Genomic DNA, 21,119 nt, shown 5'->3' on the forward strand with positions numbered 1-21,119 from the left:
CACTCTCATGAGTTTAAATGCCAATTTTTCCCAAATTTCTATCTCTACCTAGACTTTTCTGCTGAACTCCAGACCCCTAGATCCACATAACTTCCTAAAATCTCTATTTAGATGTCTCATAGACATCTTAAATTCAACAAGTCCAAAACAGAACTCTTCTGCTACCTCTTTTTAAACATGTCCTTCCTGCAGCATCCCCATCTCAGACAGGCACCTCTACCCAGCTAGTTAGTCGCTCTTGGGGAAAAAACTGATCCTTAGGACTGCCTTCTCCTTCACTCCTATATCAAATCCATCACTAAATCCTACCTGCAATATTATAACTAAATTTTGTCCCTCTCTCTCCATCTCTACAGCCACCACCCAAATCCTAGCCAATATTCACTATAATGCTAGAAATAGCTCTGTATCAAGCTTTCCTCCCCCAACTCTCTATTCAGCAGCCAGAGTGATGTTTTTGAAATGGAAAAACAGGAAGAAAAATGGAAAAATGTCTCATCCTACTTAAAACCCTTTAACAACGTTGGCTAAAACATTCACATAACCCCCTTGAGCCCTGTATTATTTGGCACTTGCCCTGAACCAATCCCATCTCATGGCACTCCCTACGACCTCACTACTTAGCCCTTCTCTTCACCCCACCAAGGGCCATCTGCACCACCTGTCCTTTAACTGCTTAAACAATCCATGCTAGATCAAGCCTCGAGATTTTCTCTCTTGCTTTTTCTTGGCCTGGAATCCCTAGTTCACTTGTTTCCTGACTGACTTCTCCTTATCCTTCACATCTTATGCTTTAATATCCGTTACTTGGAAAGACCTTCCCTGACGTGTCTATCCAAATTAAGCTCCACTGTTACGTTTTCTCAGATAACCCTGTACTTTCTCTTCACGATGAAAACCATGAAGACAGGAAGGTGTCTGTTTTACTCAAACTGATGCCCACAGCCCAACATAGTGTCTGATCTGTAACAGATGCCCAGTAATTACTTACTGAATAAACGTATGTCATATTTCATTAAATCTAAGACACTATCAACAAGATGCATTCCTACTATTAAAAAAAAGTGTCAGAATTGAGTAAATATAGACAGATTCTTCTCCAAAATGGTGGCACAGATGCAAGCTGGCTTCACCACCCCCTCCCCCCACTAAAAACCAAAACCAAAAATATAATGCCAAGATAATCACCAGCAATATCCCAGAATTAAAATGAGAATGAGACAGTTCCCAGGACCACAGAGAAGTATAAAAAAAACTCTGAGCAGATGGTAAGATAATCAGACTCCTATATCAATGACGCAGCTCCACCAAATCTGTCTGGCACCAAGTGCAAGGAAAATTTCCCCCGACTGAGTTTCTACACTGGAAAAAGTGAGATCAAGGTGCAACTTCCCCGCCATCTTGGGTCACCTGACAGAAGACCTATCTTTGCCTCAACCCACAGGAAGCATCACGAGTGCCTGAAGGGTGAAATACCCCTGAGGACAGCCAGAAACAAAGAGAGGATACAGGATCATCATCCCGGGCCCTGGAAACTCTGCTCTTAAACTCAGAGGAGACTCCAAATCAGAGTTCAGCAGTACCATACTGTAGGAGGTATATTCCACAATTCCCCTGGGCACAAATCCCTAGCCAGCCTTTCCACACTGACAGGATATTCCCTTTGGGACCACCCCCATTCAGGATGGGCAGCACTCAGGTCATTTACTAGAGCCAGGTGTGGTGATGCACACCTGTAATCCCAGCTACTCAGGAGGCTGAGGCAGGAGAATCACTTATACCCGGGAGGTGGAGGTTGCAGTGAGCCAAGATTGTGCCACTATACTCCAGCCTGAGCAACAAAGTGAGACTCCATAAAAAAAAAAAAAAAAAAAAAAAAAACACAGCCATAGGAGAAACAAAAAAGAATAAAAAGGAATGAAGCTCTGCAAAGGAGATATGGAAAATTACCCTGAAAGACTAAATCTAAGAATTATTGGTGTTCAAGAGAGAGTTGAATAAGAATGAGGGAAAGAAAGCTTATTCAAAGAAATATTACTAATAAGAGAAAACTTTCCAAAACTTGAGAAACATATAAATATCCAGGTATAGGAAGGTCATAGAATACCACATAGATTTGACCCAAATGAGGCTACCACAAGACATAAAATAATCAAACTCTCAAAGGTTAAGGACAAAGAGAGCGTCCTACAAGTAGCAAGGGAAAAGAAGCAAATAACATATAAAGGAGTTCCAATTCATTTTGCAACAGACTTCTCAAGCAAAAGTATATGGGCCAGAAGGGAGTGAAAGGACATTTTCAAAGTGCTGAAAGACAAAAAAACCCTGCCATCTTAGAATACCATATTCAACAAAGCTATCCTTCAAACATGAAGGAGAGATAAAGTCCTTCCCACAAAACAAAAACTGAGAGAATTCACCACCACCAAACCTGTCTTATAAGAAATACTAAAGGGAATTCTTCAATCTGGAAGAAGAAAAAAAACAAAACACTAATGTGAAAAAACAAAACATGTGAAGGTATAAAACTCACAGGTAAAAATAGGTACACAAAAAAAACTCAGAATAATTGAAACTGCAATGGTGATGTGCTTTCAACTCATAACTAATATAATGTCTGGAAGATAAATCAAAAAGAAATAGCAGCAGGAACCTGTTAAGAGATAAGCAATATTAAATATGTAAACTGAGACAATAAAAAGTGAAAAGGTAGGGGGAAAGGAATTAAATTATAGAGGTTTTTCTAAAAAAAAATTATTTCTGCATTTCTGTCTTGTCCTTGCGATCTAAGATAAACAGTCATCTCCTTGACATAACTTACTATGTCTATAAGATGTTTTCTATAAGTCTCATGGTAACTACAAAGTAAAAACTTGTCAAAGATACAGTATAAATAAAATGCAACAAGTTAAAACATACTACTAGAGAAAACTACTTAACCACAAAGGCCGAGGCCGAGGCCGGCGGATCATTAGGTCAGGAGATTGAGGCCATCATGCCTAATACAGCGAAATCCCGTCTCTACTAAAAAAATACAAAAAAATTAGCCGGGCGTGGTGGTGTGCTCCTGTAGTCCCAGCTACTCGGGAGGCTGAGGCAGGAGAATGGCGTGAACCCGGGAGGCGGAGCTTGCAGTGAGCCGAGATTGCACCACTGCACTCCAGCATGGGCGGCAGAGCGAGACTCCGTCTCAAAAAAAAAAGAAAAAGTTGGATCAAAACCCACAATTTCTACTTTCTGGCATTAATATTTTTAAATATGTACTACAGGTTAGGCTAATAATACAAGGCTGCAGTGTTCTTCTGATATCCTGAAAGCACAACTGTATGAATACTAAGTACCAAAAAGGCAGATCACTGAGAGAAATCCTTAAGGAAGAGGAGAACACAGAAGTGGTGTTAAACCCAAGCCAGCTGCTGGCCAGGCTTGCACCTTGATCATGATGAGACAATTACTAGAGAACAAAGCAGCAGAAATAATTAGATATTAAGGTTACTGGCCAGGCGCAGTGGCTCACGCCTATAATCCCAGCCCTCCTGGAGGCTGAGGTGCGCAGATTGCCTGAGGTCAGGGGTTCCAGACCAGCCTCGCCAACATGGTGAAACACCATCTCTACTAAAAATACAAAAATTAGTTGGGCATGGTGGCACACACCTATAGTCCCAGCTACTCTGGAGGCCAAGGCAGGATAATCGCTTGAACTCTGGAGGTGGAGGTTGCTGTGAGCCAAGATTGTACCACTGCACTCCATCCTAGCCGACACAGCGAGAATCCGTCTCCAAAAAAAAAAAAAAAAAGGTATGCAATTCTCATTCAGTAATTTCCAAACGTCTAGAGAGACCAAGAGTACACTTTGCTTCCCTTAACTCTGACAGCCCTAAGATGTTAAGTGGTATGGTTGAATTGATAGAGAAAATCATCCAAATTGGGTAGTCGCGGGTTGTCAGTATGACTGAGAGAAACTGACAGGACAATGGGAATCATAACAGAAAGATCAAAATTGATTGTCAGTCTATTTTAGGTTGTAAAAATCTCATGCACTAAAGGACATTTTTTCTTGAGTGAGAGGTACTCCAAATGTATACGCTGAGAGGGTATTTTGAGAGAGAAATGCAGCATAAGCAAACAGATTCTAAAAGAACTTGGGCCTCAGCCTTTTCCCCAGATGTCAAGTCAGCATCCTGGCAGTGACTTGATCACACTTTCCAGATCAAGATGGATTTCTCTAGAAATAAGAATTTCATTCTGTCTGTAAAAACTAATAAAGGATATTATTTCCTTTACCCCTCTATAGTGGCTTTTCAGTTATATTTTAAAAAGTCATCCATGAGTTAAGTGTTTCTTTTCTTAAGACATATAAAACGAAAATGTTTAAATATTATAAAACTTACAACTAAAATTGCTTTCATTTTTTATTATTATAAAATTTCAGTTTCCTTGCACTCATTTTTTCCTCATTTTCTTAGTTATTTAAAATTCTCTTACAGACATTTTCATCAGTATTTTAGTATGCTTTATACAGAAGAGGTTTTCTGTTTTGCTAACTTGTTCTACAGACTTCCTAAAAGCTACTGGAAACATTGTTAATCTGTATTTGAAATAATCGGCTACCAACAGTGTCAAAAGCACTTCCTTTTATTTGACCTGTGAATTACTTCTCTGAAGCTTCAGAAGATGCCCAAGTTATTTTTGTAGTGAGTAAGTCAGCATTGCCCTCTTCAGGTGCCTCATAGTGTTAGAAGCTTCCACCAGATAGAAAGTTCATTCTTGATGTTTCCAGATGGAAGAGCCTAAATTATTTGAACAGTGCCTCACATCCTCTTACTCATTCTAGCTTATTTTTAATTTTTCTGAATCTCAATTCCCTTACTTACAAAAAAAACCCACTTAGACTGTATATACAATTAAATTTGAGAACATGGGCTCTAGAGTCAGACTGATTCAGTAGCTCCAATACTTTCCAACTGTGTGACCTTGAACAATTACCCAACTTTCTTCCTCAGGATTCTCATCCATAAAACTGGTTATTAGTAATACCTACCTCAGAGAGTTGTGATGCAGATAAATTAGATAAGGCTTAAAACCACTACACAGCTTGTCACCAGCCTGACCCCAGGCCAAACCCCGATTCAAGTACCTCATCGTGCTTCATCTGAATTCCTTCACTACACTCTACAATGTACTATGTGGTCTGGCCCCTACCCACAGGTTTAACAGCAACTCACTGGGGTCTTCTCCCTTCCCCTGAGCTCTGGCTGTGCCAGCCTTCTGTTGTTCCTAGAACAGCCAAACTCTGTAAGTTCAATACCATTGCTGTGCCCACTGCCTAGAACACCCTCCCCTCATTTCCCATCTCTTCTTAGGACTAGTTCCTTCTCACTCCTCTGGTCTCAGTTTACAGATGTGTTTTTCTCAGAAAAAGTCCACCCTGACTACACTAAAGATTGTTTCGCTTACATGGGATTCTCTGTGTCCCTAACTAGCCAGAAAGCCTGTGAGGGCAGGGACAACTAACACCGAAACCTAGAACAATGTTTGGTAACTAGCAGGTACTCAATAAATACGTGTGAAATGAAAGTGCTTAGCACAGTGTTTAGCTGGCTGAAAAAATAGGTTAGGAGCAGGATGTGAAAGACCTCATGTGCCATGGTAGGCAATTTGGCCTTTATACTGCACTAGACAGGGATTCATCACAGGCTTTTAAGCAGAGTAATGAATGACCAGATGTTTCTAACACCCTGGTTCTAATCAGCAGTCTTTTAATCATAAGCAAAAGCAAATCTTGTACAACTCCTGCTTATGATCATTTTCCTAGTTATGTATATATGGCTATCACTCACATTTTGCCTGTAGACAGGATTTATCTAATATACACATAATTGTTTCCAAAATATCATCCATATTAGGCAAATAGAGACTGTATTGGCCATACTGGGAGTCAGCTTTACCTACAGGCAGGGGCAAGGAGGGACGTTTCACTGGTATTACCTCATTAATGATGAGCACTAGAAGGGAGATTCTTGACCTGGAAACAGCAGCCTTGTTAGTAAGGTCAGGGCAAGATTATTAGGGAATTCTATAATGAGCTGGCTTTGAGAGGGCAAATGAGTAGGCCATCTTGCTGCTGGCTGAGACACCTTAAACAAAAAAGCCCTGTTGGCCTGCATCTTTAAGTGGAAGTGTCAAACTGGGCTGCATAATGCTTTCTTATTAACTCCTGCCATGATCTCCTATCCCTAACCCTTTTATTAAATGTCCTTTTAGCTTAATTTTAGCTGAGAAAAGCAGCTATGAAAGTTGATCTAGGTCTTATAATTTTGAAAGAATGGTTGGTACAAAATATTTTTCAGAAAAACAAAAAACTTCTGGGTGCCAAAATATATCATAAACAAACCCAAAATACAGGGCGACCAAAAATACATTTGTAAAAAAAACAAATTCCCTTAATGTATAAAGAACTCTTGCCTGTAGTCCCAGCTACTTGGGAGGCTAAGGCAGGAGGATTGCTTGAGTTCAGGAGTTTGAAATTATAGTGCACTATGATCATGCCGCTGCACTCCAGTCTGAGCAACAGAGCAAGACTCTGTCTCTAGAAAATAAATAGAATAAATTTTTAAAAACTTTTTAAAAGAACTCTTACAAATCATTAAGAAAAAGACATATCTTGGGGTTTTCCCCCCCCCAAGATGGCTGACTAGAGGCTTTTCCAGCACACTTCATAAACTTAGAAGAACCAAAATAGTGTGTAGACAATTATACTTTGAACATATTATCCATGATAATATGTTTGACATGAAAAGCAATGAGTCCAACAGAAAAGCAAAAAGAAACTCCAAAATCTGACAAGAAGGAAGGTAGGTATCCCGTATGGCCAGGACCAGCCAAAAACCAGGAGTGAATCCCCAATATGGGAAAGGGTGGGTATCTCTCTGTGGTCCACTTTCCCACTAGGGAATTGAGCAATCCAGACCACGGGAAAGTACCTTACCCCTTCTAAGCCCTAGATCTAACATGGGGGGCAGCCAGGGGACTGTGAGAAGGAACTTCTTGAGGAAGTATCCCAGGCATTCTTTTAGACCTGGACACCTACAGCAGGACACTATTCTCTTTCCTAGCTCTTAGCAAGCTGTACCTCACATGCCTGGAAGCTAGCCATAGCAGCAGTCTTTGGCATTAGAGAGACTCAGGCTGAGGCTTGGGGAACTGAAACCTGTGGGAGGGGCTCCCACAGCCAGAACTGAGAAATGAGTGTGGTATGGGCTGCAGCGGCTGGTGCTGAAACTGGGCTCCCCTCAACCCCACCCATGGACCAGAGGAGGAGAGGTGCCAGGGAGGTGTAGTATTGAGCTGCACAGTGACTCCTATAGCCAAAGACTGCACTGCAGACGACAAGCAAACGGTAGTAACTAAGTGAACAGCCAGACTGGCTAACATAGGTGAGATGGGGACATGAACCTTGCCAAGACTGGGGTGTAAGAGGTAAGCAGGTCCCATGTCTGCCAGCAAAGGCTGTGAAGCTGGAACCACCCTCCCTTCCCATGCTGAGACATCAGCATAACAGTGGTCAGCCCTAACCCAGGTATTTTACCAGAGGCCTAAATCAGGGTAGGCGACCACCCCCATCAGGGTAGGTGGTCTGAGTGCAGGCCTAGCTAATTTAGCTCCATTCCAGCTTTGCCCCCGACTCCAAGATAGGGTGCAGGATCCAGGCCCCTGGGGATTACATGGCCCAATACACTATCTGGGACAGCGTGAACAGCCCACTGCAACAATTAACACAAGAACACAGCACTTGAGAATGAGAAGAGCTTCTCACAACTACTGCCCCCATCACCCATGCCATCACAGCTGCACAGAAGGTTGTGTGCCTGCTCACCTGCCTAGTACACCACTACAACCAGCATTCAATAAAGCTACCACATTCAGGATATGTATATCCAAGGAAATCATACACAGTCTTTGCCACTGCATGCAGACAAATGGCCCTACCCAATCAGCATCATAGTCACATCTTTAGATACACAGAAATCAACATATAGGAAGTATGAAAAAGCAAGGTATTATGGTACCCTCAAAGGAATATAATAATTATTTGAGCCTAAGCAGAAAAAAATCCTTGAAATGTCGATAAATAACTCAAAATAGTGATTTTTTTTTTTTTTTGAGACGGAGTCTCACTCTATCACCCAGGCTGGAGTGCAATGGCTTGATCTCGGTTCACTGCAAACTCCACCTCCCAGGTTCACGCCATTCTCCTGCCTCAGCCTCCCGAGTAGCTGGGACTACAGGCACCCACCACCACACCCAGCTAAGTTTTTGTATTTTTAGTAGAGATGGGATTTCACCGTGTTAGCCAGGATGGTCTTGATCTCCTGATCTCGTGATCTGCCCACCTTGGTCTCCCAAAGTGCTGGGATTACAGACATGAGCCACTGCACCTGGCCCAAAATACTGATTTTAAAGAAGCTCAATGAGATACAAGAGAAATCTGAAAACGAATATAAAGAAAATCAGAAAATCAATTTAGGATACACATGAGGAATTTACAGGAGACAGATTTCAAAAACAAACAGAAATTGTGGGTCTGAAAAATTACTGAAGGAATTACAAAATACATTCGAAATGCTTCGAAAATAGACTAGACTAAGCAGAAAAAAGAATCTCAAAACTTGAAGACAGGTCTTTTAAATTAACATAATCAAACAAAAGTGAGGAAAAAAGAATGAATAAAGACATCAAGATATTAGGGTCTACATAAAGCAACCAAGCTTACGAATTATTGGTATTCTCAAGGAGGAGGAAAATGCAAAAAGTTCTGAAAACCCATTTAAGGAAATAATTGATGAAAATTTCCCAAGTCCAGAAAGAGATTTAGACATCCAGCTACAGGAGGCCCAGTAATCCCCAGGAAAATAAACTGCAAAAAAAAAAAAAACCACCACAGCATATTATCATCAGACTGTCTAAAGTCAAAGTGAAGGAAAAAAGTTTTAAGTCAGCAAGAGAAAAGCACACTTAGTTGCCTATAAAGGAAACTCCATCAGACTAAAGGCACACTTCTCAGCAGAACTCTTACAGGCCAGAAGAGAATGAGATGGCATTTTCAAAGTAATGAAAGAAAAAAAAAACACCTAGCAGTCAATAATTTTATGTCCAGCAAGATTAACCTTCATAAAACAAAACCTCATATATCAGCAAATTAATAAGAAAAAGATAAATAACCTAGTAGCAAATAGGCAAAAGAAAAAAACAGGTAGTGAACAGAAGCACCATTAAAAATGTTAAACTAGGCCGGGCGCAGTGGCTCAAGCCTATAATCCCAGCACTTTGGGAGGCCAAGGCGGGCGGATCACAAGGTCAGGAGATCGAGACCATCCTGGCTAACCCGGTGAAACCCCATCTCTACTACAAAATACAAAAAACTAGCCGGGGGAGGTGGCGGGGCGCCTGTAGTCCCAGCTGCTCAGGAGGCTGAGGCAGGAGAATGGTGTGAACCTGGGAGGCGGAGCTTGCAGTGAGCTGAGATCCGGGCACTGCACTCCAGCCTGGGTGACAGAGCAAGACTCCGTCTCAAAAAAAAAAAAAAAAAATGTTAAACTAAGAAAAGATGGACCAGGCGCAGTGGCTCATGTCTGTAATCCCAGCACTCTGAGAAGCTGAGGCATGAGGATTTCTTGAGCCTAGGAGTTGCAGACCAGCCTGTGCAATATAGTGAGACCTCATCTCTACACAAAATTGTCCCAACTATTCGGGAGAATTGCTCGAGCTGGGAAGGCAGAGGCTGCAGTGAGCCAAGGTCGCACCACTGTACGCCAGCCTGGGTGACAGAGTGAGATCCTGTCTCAGAAAAATAAAAAGTAGAAAACAAAAAAGATGTGCAGTCTCACTAATAATTAAGCAAATGCAAATTTAAAATACAATATTAGGCCAGGTGCAATGGCTAACGTCTATAATCCCAGCACTTTGAGAGGTTGAGGTGGGAGTACTGCTTGAGCCCAGGAGTTCAAGCCCAGCTTGGGCAAGATGGTGAGACCTCGTCTCTGCAAAAAAAAAAAAAAAAAAAAAAAAAAAAATTTAATTAGGTAAGGGTGGTGATGCACACCTGTAGTTGCAGTTACTTGGGAGGCTGGGGTGGGAGGACCACTTGAGCCCAGGAGTTCAAGGCTGTAGTGATCTATGATCACGCAGCTACACTACAGCCTTGGTGACAGAGACAGACCCTGTCTATAAAACATAATAGGCCGGGCGCGGTGGCTCAAGTCTGTAATCCCAGCACTTTGGGAGGCCGAGACGGGCGGATCACAAGGTCAGGAGATCGAGACCATCCTGGCTAACACGGTGAAACCCCATCTCTACTAAAAAAAATACAAAAAACTAGCCGGGCGAGGTGGCGGGCGCCTGTAGTCCCAGCTACTCGGGAGACTGAGGCAGGAGAATGGCGTGAACCCGGGAGGCGGAGCTTGCAGTGAGCTGAGATCCGGCCACTGCACTCCAGCCTGGGCGACAGAGCAAGACTCCGTCTCAAAAAAAACAAAAAAAAAACAAAAAAAAAACATAATAATGTAATATTAAAAAGTTGCATATTAAATTTGAAAATATTTAAAGGATTGATAATAACCTGTGTTACAAAGAAAGTGGACAAACAGGTATTTTCATATATTGGTGATAGAATAAACAGGCACAACCTTTTAGACAGCAATTTGGCAATTTCTTTAACAATGTGAAATACATATTTCAGGGATGCATAGTGAAATAGGTGGTGAGGGAACCTTCAATTTTGTACTTTACATACTTCCATATTTCTCATTTTTTCAGGAGTAAGTACTACTTTTACAATAAAACCAAAAGTTTTAAAGATATACATATCCTTGGATCAGAAAGTTCATAAAATTTTCCCATGGAAATACTAAAAAATACAAATAATTATTTCTAAAAATGTTCTGCAGCATTGTTGTAAAAGTGAAAAACTGGAAATTACACAAAGGTTAATTCATATGTGTACATTAGTATAAAGGTTAATATAACTATAATAATATGCAGTTGACCCTTGAACAACATGTGGGTAAGCAGTGCCAATCCCTGCACAGTCAGAAATTTGTGTATAACTTTTGACTCCCAAAAAACCTACTACTAATAGCCTCCTATTGACCAGAAGCTTTACTGATAACATAAACAGTTAATTAACACATTAACATTCCGTATGTACATGTATTAAAATATCATATTTTTACAATAAAGTAAGCTAGAGAAAAGAAACTGTTATTAAGAAAATCAAAAGGAAAAGAATATATTTACTATTTAGTAAGTGGAAGTGGAGCATCATATAGGTATTCACCTTGTCATCTTCATATTGAGTAGGCTGAGGAGGAGAAGGAAGAGGAGGGGTTGGTCTTGCTGTCTCAGGGATGACAGAGGCAGAAGAAATAGAGGATATAGAAGGGGAGGCAGGAGAAGCAGGCACACTTGGTGTAACTTTACAGAAATACATCATAATTTCTGTCTTTTTTGCTTTTCCATTCTCTAAGAATGTTTCTATAAGGGTACCAGTCCTTCTGCAACTGTTTGATTAGTTTCAGTGCCCACATCATAGAAGGGTCCATGTTGTAAAAGAAGTCAAAAGCAGTCTTGAGAAATCTGAACTCTTCTGCTAGTTGTCTAATGTCAATTTGCTTCCTGACACTGCTGCTTCTACATCTTCTTCCTCACAGTCTGGCACTGGTTCAGACATACTCATCTCCATCAAGTTGGCTTCCGTTAATTCCTTTGGTGTGGTGTCTATTTGTTCTTGAATTTCTCCAAGATTCATAGCCCGAAACTCTTCCCTCCCCACCCTTTTTGCCACATCCATAGTCTCTTTTATGATTTCCTTGATTGGCACTGTTGTAAATCCTATGAAGGCATGCACAACATCTGGATAATTTTCTACAGCACAAATTTATTGTTTTGGGCTTCATAGCTTTCAGTTTTTCCTATAACAATAATGGCACCTTCAATGGTGTAATCCTTCCAGACACAATGACGTTCTCTCTGTTGGGGGTCTTCTTCCATAGCGTTGACAATTCTTTCCATAGAGTACCATGTGTAATGAAGCTTAAAGGTTCTTACGACCCCCTGATCTAGAGGCTGAAATAGAGATGTTGTGTTTCGGGGCAAGTAGACCACTTTGACACTTCTGGTGTTGAATTCATGGGGTTCTAGGTGGCCAGGGACATTGTCCAATATCAAAGGAACTTTAAAAGGCCATCCCTGGGCCAGGCGCGGTGGCTCAACGCCTGCAATCCCAGCATTTTCGGAGACCGAGGTGGGCGGATCACCTGAGGTGGGGAATTCGAGACCAGCCTGATCAACATGGAGAAACTCCGTCTCTACTAAAAACACAAAATTAGCCGGCATGTTGGTACATGCCTTGTAATCCCATTTACTCGGGAGGCTGAGGCAGGAGAACTGCTTGAACCTGGGAGGTGGAGGTTGCGGTGAGCCAAGATTGCACCTTTGCACTCCAGTCTGGTCAGTAAGAGCGAAACTCCATCTCAAAAAAAAAAAAAAAAAAAAAAGGCCATCTCTCATTGACAAGGTACTCCCTTACATCAGGGACAAAGCATCAATGGAACCAATTCAGGAAAAGGGTTCTTGGCCAGGCACGGTGGCTCACACCTGTAATCCCAGCACTTTGGGAGGCCGAGGAGGGCAGATCACTCGAGGTCAGGCATTCGAGACTAGCCTGGCCAACATGGTGAAATCCCATCTCTACCAAAAATACAAAAATGAGCCGGGCATGGTGGCTGGCACCTGTAGTCCCAGCTACTCGGGAGGCTGAGGCAGGAGAATTGCTTGAACCCAGGATGTGGAGGTTGCAGTGAGCCAGGATCACGCCACTGCATTCTAGCCTGAGTTGTAAAAAGGTCTTGTTGTCCAGACTTTGTTTTTGTCCACTTAAAAGACTGGCAGCTGGTATTTATCTTTTCCCTTCAAGGCTCATGGATTAGCAGTTTTATAGATAAAGATAGTCCTGATTATAAACTTGACTGCATTTGCACAAAACAGTAGAGTTATCTTGTCCCTTCCTGCCTTAAATCCTGGTGTTCAATTCTCTTCCTTACTAGTAAATGTCTTTTGTGGCATTATTTTCCAGAACAGGGCACTTTTGTCTGCATTAAAAATCAGTTCAGGGCCAGGTGCAGTGGCTCACACCTGTAATCCCAGCACTCTGAGAGACCAAGGTGGGAGGATCGCTTGAGCCCAGGAGTTTGAGACCAGCCTGGGCAACATAGTGAGACTCTTGTCTCATTTAAAAAAAAAAAAAAAAAGAAGAAGAAGAAGAAGAAATCTGTTTAGCCAGGCATGGTAGTATGCACCTGTAGTCCCAGGTACTTGGGACACTGATGTAGAAGGATCGCTTAAGCCCAGAAAGTTGAGGCCAGCCTGGGCAACAAAGCCAGACTCTGTCTCTAAAACACACACACACACACACACACACACACACACACACACACCAAAAACAAAAAACAAAACAAAACAAAAACAAAAAAACAACTTGTTTCAGGCAGATATCCTTTCTCCTCAATTTTCTTTTTTGGGAGAGCTGGGGTCAGGTGGACAGGGTCTCATTCTGTTGCCCCAGGCTGGCATGCAGTGGTGCAGTCACGACTCACTGTAGCCTCAACCTCCCAGACTCAAGTGATCATCCCTCCTCAGCCTCCTGAGTCGATGGAACTACAGGTACACACCACCATGCATGGCTAATTTTTAAATTTTTTGTAGAGTCAGTGTCTCCCTATGTTGCCCAGGCTGGTCTCAAACTCCTAGGCTCAAGGAATCCTCCTGCCTCGGCCTCTTAAAGTGCTAGGATTACAGGCATGAGCCACTGTGTCTGGTCCTCAGTGATTTTCTTAATGGTATCTGGCAACTCATTTGCTGCCTCCTGGTCGGCAGAAGCTTCTTCTGTTATCCTGACTTTTTTTTTTTTTTTTTTGAGATGGAGTCTTTCTCTTGTCACCCAGGCTGGAGTGCAGTGGCACCATCTAGGCTCACTGCAAGCTCCGCCTCCCGGGTTCACACCATTCTCCTGCCTCAGCCTCCAGAGTAGCTGGGACTACAGGTACCCAGCACCACTCCTGGCTAATTTTTTTGTATTTTTAGTAGAGACGGGGTTTCACCTTGTTAGCCAGGATGGTCTCGATCTCCTGACCTTGTGATCCACCTGCCTCAGCCTCCCAAAGTGTTGGGATTACAGGCATGAGCCACGGCACCCAGCCCTATTCAGACATTTTTAAAAGAGTGAACCTCTTTCTAAAATTATCAAATTATCCTTTGCTGGCATTACGTTCTTCAGCTTCAGTTCCTTCATCTGCCTTTTACCTTAAGTTGCCAGGTTTACTGTATTGCACTAAACACAATGAAAAATACGTGAGAACTGTGAGAAGATCACTTTTTGCTGTGATATGCAATGTACTGGAGAGACAAACTGCTCACACGGGGATGATCAGTGTCACACATTTTAAGGGAATACTCACAACCTTTGAGCTCACTCAAGCAATAGCAATATGACATGGCTACAGAATTACTACAGTAGTACCTTGTGTACTGCAGTTAATTTTGTGTGGTTATGTCTTTACGTCTGTTTACATTTCTCTCAACTGTGAAAAGTGCCATGTGCAGTCTATGTCTGTTTAAGTTTTTATAAATTTTAATTTCTTTTTTTTTTGAGAAGGAGTCTCGCTCTGTCACCCAGACTGGAGTACAGTAGCGTGATCTCGGCTCACTGTAACCTCTACCCTCTGGGTTCAAGCAATTCTCCTGCCTCAGCCTCCCTAGTAGCTGGAATTACCTGGCTAATTTTTGTACTTTTAGTAGAGACAGGGTTTCACCATGCTGGCCAAGCTGGTCTCGAACTCCTGGCCTCAAGTGATCCACCCGCATTGGTCTCCCAAAGTGCTGGTATTACAGGCGTGAGCCACTAAGCCCAGCCAATTTTAACTTTTTCTAATAGATTTATGTGTATTTTACAGTAGTAAATGAAAAAATAGACTAGTATTTACATATACTTTATGCATTCATGACATACATTTTTCTTATTTTTTAAAATATTTCTAGGCTACATAATTCTCTGAGAATTTTTTCAAATTGTTGCAAATCTCAAAAAATTTTCTAATATATTTATTTTTAAAAATCCATGTGTAAGTGGACCCATGCAGTTCAAATTCAGGTTGTTCACAGGTCAACTGCATAGTTCAGAGGTTGTGGTTTATCTACATAATGGAATACTTAAAAAAAAGTTAGGTCTATACGTAATGACATGGAAAGACACTGTTGGCTTGGAATTCACAGATTATCATTTGTGGTTTCCCCTCTTTGTGAACCCTGCTGAAAGTCCATGGCATCTAAACATGTATCATTCTGCCCTATCATGAAAGAGCCACACCTCTCTTAGACCTCTCTGAGTAAAGAAGAGCTGGACAGTGAGTCTCGCCTTGCCCTGAGCTCCATCTCAGCATGCCTTTGCTCTTCTCCACCAGTTTGTGTGTGTCCTCCTGAAGAGATACAAACTGAAGCCACCTATCTGCACCTGTGATGGAAGTAAAGATTATGTAAAGAGGCCTCTGAATGTGACTGAGCTAAGCAATGCTGTCTGCTTTCTCCCAAACCCTACATCCCCACCTAGCATCACATCATATACCTTGAATATATACAATTTTTGTCAATTATACCTCAATAAAACTAAAGAGAAATTAGTTCCCTTAATTTTCTACAGCATGTCTATTTGATTTATTCATATGTGAAGGAAGAAATAAGAACTAAATACTAATCACCATGGAAACTTACTGGCAAACATCTACAAAGTCTTTAGCTAAAATCCAAGGAAACTTAACTACACCATCTACAATTTGATCTATTTATAGTCAGCTTTTAACTCATCTAGGAAACACCTGCAGAATTTAGGAAAACCCCTAACTATTTCAAACCCTACAATTGTTTAGAGAATGTAAAATCTCAGAATCAGAATAGGACTTAAAGGTGATCTGGTCCAAACACCCCATTCCCAAGAAAACTAGAGCTCCAAGAACAAAGCTGGCTCAGACCAGAGCCCACACCAGACCAAGGATGTCCTGATCCCTGATCCATGAGGCCCTCTCTGGCTCCCCTCTCCCTTCAGAAAAAAACATAATGATCTGAAAAAAGTTGCACAGCTGCACAAATGGCAAGAGGAAAGCAAAATCAGGACTCAACTAAAATTCCACTTCATTGTAAAACAACTTGGTTTCCCACATTCTCTTTTTCTTGGCAGTGTTAGTTATCATTGCAGACTGTGGTATAAGGAGGAGTCCCATGAGAAAATTCTTCCTTAGCATCATCTTCCCTAGCTTCAATCCTTAGCCATGCCTCCAGCACAATCGAAATCGACAGTGCTACAAAGCACCAAACCATAGCTTCCTTACATATAGCTAAATCCATTTACCCAAACGCAGTCATTCATTTAACAAGTACTTACTGAGTACCAACTTTATAACAGGCACAGGTCTAGTCCTGAGATATAGCATTGCAGTTGCAGCTGGATTTATGGTTGTGTCCCCTTATACCTACCCACCTAAGATACTAGAGGGTCTGCTACAGCCATGGCATTTGGTAGTGCACTGTACCACACTATATGTAGGTATTAAGAGTCTTCATAATCATGTCTACTGCCTGACTTTGGAGGTTAGAACTAGCATTATTAGATGCAAGCACATTTATCTGCATTGCCAAAACCCCAGTCAGCCCCAGTGCAGTAAAAAACAGATGGTGTGCCTATAACTCATGATTGACACATTGCTGCAACAGATGCTAGGGATGTCCTTGCTGAAGATCTAAATAAGTGGTCTCTAGGAATGAAAAACAGATTTTAATGCAAACAAAGATTGCCTAGAGATTCTATAAGATTTTCTATTTTACTTTATACCCTAACTAATTCTGTTTGGTTCCACAAGTATTTAATATGTGTATATTCTATTTCATACACTGTTCTAAGAATTGCAGAAACAAAAATGGGTAAGATGTTTTCCCTTCCCTCAAAGTTCTGCTGATGAGATGGACACACAAAGACACTGTCGGTTGGGAGCAGACCCCCCCAAAATTTGGCCATAAACTGGCCCCAAAACTGGCCATAAACAAAATCTCTGCAGCACTGTGGCATGTTCATACCAACCCTAATGCCCACGCTGGAAGGTTGTGGGTTTACTGGAATGAGGGCAAGGAACACCTGGCCCGCCCAGGGCGGAAAACCGCTTAAAGGCATTCTTAAGCCACAAACAATAGCATGTGCGACCTGTACCTTAAGGACATGCTCCTGCTGCAGTTAACTAGCCCAACTCATTCCTTTAATTCGGCCTATCCCTTCGTTTCCCATAAGGGATACTTTTAGTTAATTTAATATCTATAGAAACAATGCTAATGACTAGTTTGCTGTTAATAAATATGTGGGTAAATCTCTGCTCGGGGCTTCCAGCTCTGAAGGCTGTGAGACCCCTGATTTCCCACTTCACACCTCTATATTTCTGTGTGTGTGTCTTTAATTCCTCTAATGCCGCTGGGTTAGGGTCTCCCCAACTGAGCTGGTCCCGGCAACTGTCTATACGACACACAAAGTTCTGTGATGAAGGAATGTGCAAGGTGCCATGGGAGCCCAGTAGAGTTTGCAAACCTTACCTGACTTGTGCAAAGAAAAATAGAGTACACAGTAGCTTCCCAAAGAAGGGGGACCTGGATTTGGGCTAGAAGGACAAATAGGAGTTAACCAAGCAAATGAACAGATTCATGTTCCAGACATGAATGAAGACATGAAGATGTGGAACAGGATAAAATACACGTGAGGTATAACAAGTAGTTTAGAATCACTGTAGCAAGAAATGAGAGGCCAGAGAGATTCCCAGGGCTGAGATCATAAAAGGACTGGAACATAGTAGTACTCAATAAACACTTGATGAAAGAATTGGCTAGAGCTTTCATGAAGGAAAAGGTATAAGTATGTGGTTATGCATGTTGGACAAATTTTGTATGTCCGTTTTGTTAGTAGAAACAGGATATAATCAGTAGTACTCTACATCAGTAGAATTGTAAGAACATGATTCAGTCAGCAAGAACTTGGCTCACTCAGCATGATAATTGGAGACTCAGGCGTAATAAAGAGGAAGTGGCTAGACAGTTTTTATATTCTTGTGACCACAAGAGAGAGAAGAGCTAGAGTGGTATCTGCACAGACACAGGCTAAGATCATATGGAGAAAGATAAAAGGGGCATGCACGGGGTCTGTGAGTTTGAGAACTTCCTGGATATAGCAACCATCTCTTTTCTCCTATAGGCCATCTCTTTTTTTTTGTTTAACATAAATAAACCAAATATCTGTGACTCCACCTGACCTTCTTCGTGGCATCATGTGGAAGAAACCCTGATCCAGAAGGGAATAGAACTCATATTCCTGGTAGTTGTTTTTTGAGAGTGGGCTTGGCCCTTTGCTGCTGCTGAAGAGGGAAGAGGATAGCCAGAGCTAAGAGAAAGAGGAGTCGACACGATCCATACTCTAACAACTCCATATTGAACATACTGAAACACACAGGAATCCTGGGCCAGAGTAGATTTCCAATAATTTTACAAAAACAGAAGCAATAAAGACACCATAAGTACTGGCTGTAAATTCTAAAAACTTTTCATCACACATCAAAAACAACTCAACAAGGTGAAATTAGTCCTCTTGATATCCCTAACATTAATTTCCTGTTCGTAATTTTTTTAAAAAAATAAAAGGTAAGACTATGGAGGAGAGCAATCTGCTTAATTTTGCTGTGAACCTAAAATGGCTTTAAAAAAAATTTGGGGGGGTTCGGGCCAAGATGGCGGTGCAGGTGGTGCAGGTAGTGCAGGCAGTTCATCTCGAGTCTGACGCTTTCCTCGTTTGTCTCAACCACGCTCTGAGCACAGAGAAAGAGGAAGTGATGGGGCTGTGCATAGGGGAGTTGAACGATGATCCAAGGAGTGACTCCAAATTTGCATATACTGAAACTGAAATGCGCACAGTTGCTGAAAAGGTTGATGCTGTCAGAATTGTTCACATTCATTCTGTCATCATCTTACGACGTTCTGGTAAGGGGAAGGACCGAGTAAAGATTTCTCCAGAGCAGCCGTCTGCAGCTTCAACAGAGCAGAGAGGTTGGCTGAACTGACAGGCCGCCCTATTAGAGTTTCAGGCTGGTATCATTCCCATCCTCATATAACTGTTTGGCCTTCACATGCTGATGTTCGCACACAAGCCATGTGCCAGATGATGGATCAAGGCTTTGTAGGACTTATTTTTTCCTGTTTCATAGATGACAAGAACACAAAGACTGGCTGGGTACTCTACACTTGCTTCCAATCCATACAGGCCCAAAAGAGTTCAGACTATAAGAGAATCGAAATCCCAATCCATATTGTACCTCATGTCACTATTGGGAAAGTGTGCCTTGAATCAGCAGTACAGCTGCCCAAGATCCTATGCCAGAAGGAGCAGAATGTGTATAGGAGGATCCACAGCCTTACACATCTGGACTCAGTAACCAAGATACATAATGGCTCAGTGTTTACCAAGAATCTGTGCAGTCAGATGTCAGCAGTCAGCGGGCCTCTCCTACAGTGGCTGGAGGACAGACTGGAGCAAAACCAACAGCATTTGCAGGAATTGCAACAAGAAAAGGAAGCGCTTATGCAAGAACTTTCTTCTCTAGAATAAAGCAGGAGACAAAATGGGGAAAGATGAAAATATCCAGGGTAAAGTTACTTAAGCTAAATCAATTTTGAAGAAGAAAAACTTGGAGGACTCATATCACCTGATTTCAAGACTTACTATAAAGCTATAGTAATCAAGATAGATGGTATTGGCAGAGGAACAGACACATAGATCAATGGAACAGATGAGAGAACCCAGAAATAAATCCACATAAATATGCTCAACTGATTGTGAAAAAGTGCAAAAGCAATTCAATGGATTCTACAAAGAAATTTCTTCTACAAAGAAAAAAATTTCTTCTACAAAGAAATTTTTTTAAAAATTAGCTGGGCACCATGACACACACCAGTAGTCCCAGCTACTAGGGAGGCAGGAGGAACACTTGAGCCCAGGAGTTTGAGGCTGCAGTGAGCTATGATCACACCACCACACTCCAAACTGTGTAACAGTGAAGCCTTGTCTCAAAAAAAAAAAAAAAAAAAAAAAAAAGGCCACAAAAGCTCACCAATAAAACAAACAGTCCAGTTAGAAAATGGGCAAAAGACATGAATAGATGTTTCACTGAAGAGGACATCTATAGATGGCAATTTAGCATATAAAAAGCTGTTAAAATCCATAAGTCATGAGGGAATGCATCTTGAAACCACAGTGAGGCTGTGACTTACTTATCTGAATGGCTAAAGAAAAAATAGTGAAAATACCAAATACTGATGAGGATACAAAATGGGTATTTTATACATTGCTGACAGGAATGTAAAATGTTACAATCACTCTGGAAAACAGTTTATAAATTTATTATCAAGTTAAACATAATTTTTTAATCAAGTTAAACATAAGACCCAGCAGTTGTGCTCCTGGACATTCATTCCAGAGAAATGAAACCTATTATTATATTTGTACCCAAATATTCATAGGAGTTTTATTTGTAATAACCCCAAACTGGAAACAACCCAGATGTCCTACAACAGGTACATGGTTAAACAAACCATCCATAACTTGGAATACTACTCTGGAATGAAAAGGAACTGTTGATACAAGAACTTGGTTGTACCTCAGGGGTATTATGGTGAACAAAAAAAGCCAGACTCAAATGGTCACATACTGTATGACTGCATTTATATAACATTCTTGAGGTGACAAAATTATTGAAATGAATAACAGATTAATGGTTGCCAGGGATAGGGACTGGAGGGGGTGTGGGATATGTATGACTACAAAGGGATGACGTAAGGAGTTCCTTTGTGCTGATGGAACAGTTCTATGTGATTATGATGATTATGATGTTGATTCTAACATTTGATTATGAGGTTAAGCATATGAATCTATACCTGTGCTGAAGTTGTATGGACCTACATACACACAAATGAATGCATGTAAAATCTGG

At 41.4% G+C, this 21,119-nt stretch overlaps 1 protein-coding gene, 1 long non-coding RNA gene and 1 pseudogene across 5 annotated transcripts in view; 2 read left to right on the plus strand and 1 right to left on the minus strand.

Moving 5' to 3' along the window:
- MYO5A (myosin VA) overlaps nucleotides 1-21,119 on the minus strand; it is a 219,196-nt gene that overhangs the window by 151,544 nt on the left and 46,533 nt on the right. The window lies entirely within an intron of this gene.
- Nucleotides 1-21,119, plus strand: part of LOC123574429 (uncharacterized) — a 113,348-nt gene that overhangs the window by 62,036 nt on the left and 30,193 nt on the right. The window lies entirely within an intron of this gene.
- On the plus strand, nucleotides 18,856-19,752 carry LOC102129856 (lys-63-specific deubiquitinase BRCC36 pseudogene; annotated as a pseudogene).

The sequence above is a fragment of the Macaca fascicularis genome, chromosome 7 (genome assembly GCF_037993035.2).
Source record: "Macaca fascicularis isolate 582-1 chromosome 7, T2T-MFA8v1.1".
NCBI lineage: Eukaryota > Metazoa > Chordata > Mammalia > Primates > Cercopithecidae > Macaca > Macaca fascicularis.